The sequence below is a fragment of the Theobroma cacao genome, chromosome 7 (genome assembly GCF_000208745.1).
Source record: "Theobroma cacao cultivar B97-61/B2 chromosome 7, Criollo_cocoa_genome_V2, whole genome shotgun sequence".
NCBI lineage: Eukaryota > Viridiplantae > Streptophyta > Magnoliopsida > Malvales > Malvaceae > Theobroma > Theobroma cacao.
In genome coordinates this window covers 14,579,171-14,585,524 of record NC_030856.1, presented here as the reverse complement: position 1 = coordinate 14,585,524, position 6,354 = coordinate 14,579,171, and the positions used below count along the sequence as shown (strand labels likewise).

General features: G+C 33.4%; 1 long non-coding RNA gene across 2 annotated transcripts; it reads right to left on the bottom strand.

Annotated features, from left to right (window-relative positions):
- Nucleotides 681–4,430, bottom strand: LOC108662869. Of its 2 annotated transcripts, XR_001928719.1 has the most exons (4): nt 4,392–4,430; nt 3,654–3,729; nt 2,403–2,492; nt 681–807 (listed from the first exon to the last, which is right to left on the bottom strand). It is a non-coding gene; the product is annotated as an uncharacterized LOC108662869 (long non-coding RNA). The 2 variants fall into 2 exon arrangements; XR_001928720.1 differs by lacking the exon at nt 2,403–2,492.

Below are 6,354 nucleotides of genomic sequence, written 5' to 3'. Positions count from 1 at the left end.
TAAAAACTTGGCTCGTGCCAAAAACTTGCACTTAGTGACACCTTAGCCCGGGGCATCCAACCGAGTCTGCCAAGGTTGTTAAAATAACATATGAGTATAAAACTTATTTTTCTATTACATTTAAAAGCACAGCCATTCCTTGGTGTTGGCTGAGTTTCACCCTCACATGGTGGTTCGGCGTGAGGTGAATTCTGTCACGACCTGAAATTCCTATCGAGCTCATGACAATCGCTCCGATGTCTCGATTGACATTCATTACCCGAAATGTTAACCGAAACCTCGTAAGGCTTTCACATCAGTTTTACTTCTCCCTTGTGAGCAACAATTATTAAATACCATGTTTTAAAGAAATATAGACTAATTTCAAATCAAAAACAATCAAAAAGTAATTTCTACTACACAGGGGTATTTTGATCATTTTATCCAAAATTTTCAATTCCTGGTAAAAATATGATATGTGAGTAATAAACATCCATTTCATGTCAAAAAATAAGTTTCGTTGTCTAATTCATCAATTTAAAGTGAAATTATAGCTATTCAAATTAAATAAAAATATTAAATAAAATATTCCATTTTCTTATAAAACAATATTTATAGAACTCTGCGTAAATAATTTTTATAGCGTAAAAGCAAAGTAAATTCATACATACAGTGGCACACGTAGCCAGGTATACAAAACATTCTACAATGACATGTGGGCCCCCAAAATAAACAAATATGTATAATAAAGTAGACCTTCGATTTCTAAGGATGTAAATCCAAAAGTAGATCTTCGACGAAATCAACTATCTACGGACTATCCTGAGCCTGAAATGGTTGAAAAGAAGGGGGTGAGTTTTTATAAACCTAGTGAGTAAGCAAATTTCATCTAAAACATCTAAAGCCGAGTAAATGGGGACAATTTAAAACATCTTATCATAATATGATTCATAACATCAAATCTCATTTCAACCCATATAAATTAATTTCATTTCATCAAAATCAACAAGGCTTATGATTCTCGTAAAACCTTGGCTCGTGCCAAAACTTGCACTCGACGACACCTTGTGCCGGGGTATCCAACCGAGTCCGCTAAGGCTATTAAAATAACATATGAATATAAACTCATTCTTTTACATTTAAAAGCACAGCCGTTCATTGGCGTTGGCTGAGTTTCACCCTCACGTGGTGGTTCGACGTGAGGTGAACTCTAACTTTACCTTGGGAGATACCCTCCGCGCCTCTCATACGAAGGTAAAATATAACGGGGTTTACCGTGTCCCTCTAATAGGCTGGTCCGTGAAAACCCGCCCACTGCAGTAAGCTAAATACATAACCCACTAAATCAATAAAAATTTGACAACATAACATGGCTAATATAATATTACCAGCTTGTCAAGGCAAAGCAAAACAGTTCATATATTCCACAAAAACACAAATCCAGCCATGCTTGTCATCACATTGTCATAAGCCATCAATTCAAACCATATGTCAAAACATATATATAACACAAGTATACAGTCTCCACTTACTCAATTTCCAAAACCAGTATTCAATTTCAAAACAAGTTATAAATCTCATTTTGTTTAATCAACACTTCAATTATAAAATATAATAGATTGCAATTTAAATTCATTTTTCTTTATAACATAAAAACGAGTATAAACTACTTTAGATAGTTAAGATAAAGTCTAATTACTCACAATAGCAGGAGTTTGGAGTACTCCTATTCTTGGTCTTCGGGTACAATATCTTTACCCTTATCAGAGGGCTCACCACCTATATATAATACATGACACGTAATTCAATATATTTATGTCAAACTGTTATAAAACTATCTCAAGCTCTATATGAATGCATGAAATTGAACAAGAATCGTCCGAATGATCACTTAAAGACGGTGTTCTATGTGGGTTCAATTTTATGATCGAACTGAATTTATATTCGACCTAACTCGAACTATACACTGTTGAATTCATCAAAACATCCGATTCAGCTTCAAATATATTCATTTCACTTCCAAAATTCCAAATACACCAAGTACCTCAATGAGCTTAATTGTGACCTAATTCACCATAACCGAAATTCATTCCGATTTCGATATCCAACATCATAATTCATCAATTCCTAGCTAAATAACTTGAAATACAACAAATTCCATCATCAATATGTCACCCATAAAATTCGACCAAAGAGGGTTGTTGAAGGGCATGTGATTTTCTTGCTTGTTTTTCATGCCAAACATCATCAAACCACTAAAAACACCAAGATATCATGAAATCTAGCAAAATCCACCATCAAAACCTCTCTCCCTAAGTTCGGCCAGCATGTAATCCCTCATGAAAACTTGTGTTTTCATCCCTAGAAAATGAAAAAGAAAGCATGGGTAAGGTAAATCTTAAGCTAAAATTGAAAAATCTTACCTTTGATTGTTTTGTTCCTTTAAATTCAACAAATTTCTCTTGGATTTTCATCTCTAGGGTTTGCTCTTATTCTTTTCTCTTTGTTCTTAGCTTTGGCCAGCCATGAAGAATGAAATGGGAGAGTTTAAGTTGAGCTTATAAAGGCAATTATATAAATATTAAAACTTGACATGTGTCACCATGTGATTGGTCCATGGTTAATAACTTAACAATTAAGCATTTACTCACCACCACATGTAATTTCTTAATTATCCAAAGTATAAAATGATAGTAGGTGAAATTCATGGGCTTGACAAGTGTTACGATGGTGTAAAATTCCAAAATTTCCAATTACGTCTTCATGGGCACATAAAATGACTATTTTGCCCTTATGCTCGAAATTGAAAATTTTCACTTCTAAAATTCAAATCATGTTCCAATTAGTCAAACTTGGTCATAAATTTCATCCAACATTCCAATTTTTCCCTCGGGTGGCAAAATGACAATTTTGCCCATTCATTATGAAAATTCCTAATTTGACTCCAAGTTAATCCTCGAACTCTGAATCATCATATTAAAACATTTTAAGGTTCAATAACTCTCAAATACATCCTAAAATCTCTATTCAAACTAGTACAAGGTTTTAATCAACTTAATTGTACCACTAGGTACGATACCGACTTTTAACGATTCTCCGAGGCATTCAAGTATGCAGACATGCTATCAAATACATGAATGGCATGGCAAGTATATAATAGAGTTGGGCTTGACAAACTCTAACTTTACCTTAGGAGATACTCTCCACACCTCTCGTACTAAGGTAAAATATAACGAGATTTACCGTGCCCCTTTAATAAGCTGGTCTACGGAAACCAGCTCACTGCAGTAAGCTAATCAAATAACCCACCAATTTAATAAAATTTCTGACAGCATGACATGGTTAATATAATATTACCAGCCTGTCAAGGCAAAGCAAAACAGTTCATATATTCCACATAAACACAAATCCAGCCATGCTTGCAATCACATTGTCATAAGCCATCAATTCAAACCATATGTCAAAACATATATATAACACAAGTATATAGTCTCCACTTACTCAATTTCCAAAACCAGTATTCAATTTCAAAACAAGTTATAAATCTCATTTCGTTTAATCAACACTTCAATTATAAAACATAATAGTTTGCAATTTAAATTCATTTTTTCTTTAAAACATAAAAACGAGTATAAACTACTTTAGATAGTTAAGATGAAAGTCTGATTACTCACAATAGCGGGAGTTTGAAGTACTCCTATTCTTGGTCCTAGAGTACGATGTCTTTACCTTTATCAGAGGGCTCACCACCTATACATAATACACGACACGTAATTCAATATATTTGTGTCAAACTGTTATAAAACTATTTTAGACTCTATATGAATGCATGAAATTGAACGAGAATGTTTGGATGGTCACTTAAAGGCAATGTTCTACGTAGGTTCAATTGTGATCGGAATAAATTTGTATTCGACCTAGTTCGAACTATACACCATTGATTTAACCAAAGCATCCAATTCAACTCCAAATATATTCATTAAACTTCCAATACTCCAATTACACCCAAATTACCTCAATGAACTTGATTTTCTCATTGTTGTTCAAATCATTTACTAAAGGAACCATACGTCTCCATAACCGTTTTCAATATCCGGCACCACAATTCATCAAATACAAGCTAAATAACATGAGATATAACAAGATTGATCATCAATATGTCCTTTAGTAAATTCGGCCAAGAAGGGTTTGATGAGGAACATGTGGTTTTTATGCTTGTTTTTCACACCGAGTATCACAAAACAACTAAAAACGCGTATATAGCATGAAATCTAACAAATCCCGTGATCAAAACCTCTCCCCCTAGGTTCGGCCAGCAAACTTTCCTTCATGAAATCTTGAGTTTCAACCATAGAAAATGAAAAAGAAAGCATGGGAAATGTAGATCTTAAGCTAAAATTGAAAAATCTTACCTTTGATTGCTTTATTCTTTGAAATTCCACAAATTTCTCTTGAATTTTCCTCTCTAGGGTTTGTTTCTATTCTTTTCTCTTTGTTCTTTGCTTTGGCCGGCCAAGAGAGAGTGAATTGGGAAAGGTTTGTGCTGGTTTATAAAGAAAATTATAAAAATATTAAAACTTGACATGTGTCACCATGTGATTGGTTCATTAGTAAACTTAACCATTAAGCATTCCTTTTCCACCACATACAATCCCATAATTATCCAAAATATAAAATGATAATAGGTGAAATTCATGGGCTTGACAAGTGTCATGATGGTGTAAAATTTCAATTACGTCCTCATAGACACGTGAAATGACCATTTTGCCCTTATACTCGAAAAATGTCGAAATTGAAAATTTTCACTTCACAATTTCAAATTATGCTCCAAATAATCAAACTTGGTCAAAAATTTCATCCAACATTCCAATTTTGCCGTCGGGTGGCAAAATGACCATTTTACCCCTATGTTATGAAAATTCCTAATTTGACTCCAAATTAATCCTCGAACTCCAAATCACCATATTAAGACATTTTAAGGTTTAATAACTCTCAAATACATCTTAAAATCTCTATTTGGACTAGCTCGAGGCTTTAATCAACTTAATTGTACTACTAGGTACAATACCGATTTTTAACGATTTTCTGAGGCATCTACATACTAGGATGTAGACATGCTATCAAGTATATGAATGACATGGTAAGTATATTATAGAGCTGAGCTTGACATGATTAAACTTGGCAATGAGACCAAGTTGCCTACGTACCTTCTAATATGAAGGATCAAGTCATAACGTAGTTCTTTTTTTTTTCCATTCAAACTTTTGCCTAAGTCGTCTTTCTAAGGATTTTGAACTTAATAGTCATTCTTTACTTGTGGAACCTAATTTTGCCTAAGTCGTCCTATTAAGGATTTTTGGTTGAATGGGCTCTTTTTTATTGAGAGTTTAAGCTTTTATCGAGGAGGAACTAATATTCATGTATTGTAACGCTTCAAGAATTTCAATTGATTGGGCTGATTGTGAAGAGTAGACTCAAGCAATTAGTCTTTTTTAATTCACTAGCAATTGTTAGTATGAACTTCTTCAATTATCAACGTTAACTTGGCAATTTCAAACTGGCAAAGATTTGAATTATCTTTAATCAAAGACATTTTTTGTTTTTTGGGTTGACTGAACTTGGCTTTGAGACCAAGCTACCTACGTACCTTCTCATATGAAGGATCCAGTCGTAACGTAGTTTCTTGTTTTTTTTTTTTTTTTACATTCTAACTTTTGCCTAAGTCGTCTTTTTAAGGATTTTCAACTTAATAGTCATTCTTTTTTTCCGGGACCTAATTTTGCCTAAGTCATCCTATTAAGGATTTTTGGTTGAAGAAGCTCTTTTTTATTGGCAGTTTAAGCTTTTACTGAGGAGAAACTGATATTCATGCATTNCTTAATAGTCATTCTTTACTTGTGGAACCTAATTTTGCCTAAGTCGTCCTATTAAGGATTTTTGGTTGAAGAAGCTCTTTTTTATTGGCAGTTTAAGCTTTTACTGAGGAGAAACTGATATTCATGCATTGTAACGCTTCAAGAATTTGTAATTGATTGGGCGATTCCAAGGAGTAGACTCAAGCAATAAGTCTTCTTTACTTCACTAGCAATTGATAGTATGAACATCTTAAAATATCTACGCCAACTTGGCAATTTCAAAATGGAAAAGATTTGAATTATCTTTAATCAAAGACATTTTTTGTTTTTTGGGTTGACTGAACTTGGTAATGAGACCAAGTTGCGTACGTACCTTCTAATATGAAGGATCAACTCGTAACATAGTTCTTGTGTTTTTTTTTTTTTTTCATTCTAACTTTTTCCTAAATTGTCATTTTAAGGATTCTCAACTTAATATTCTTTCTTTCTTTGTAGGACCTAATTTTTGCCTAACCTGTCC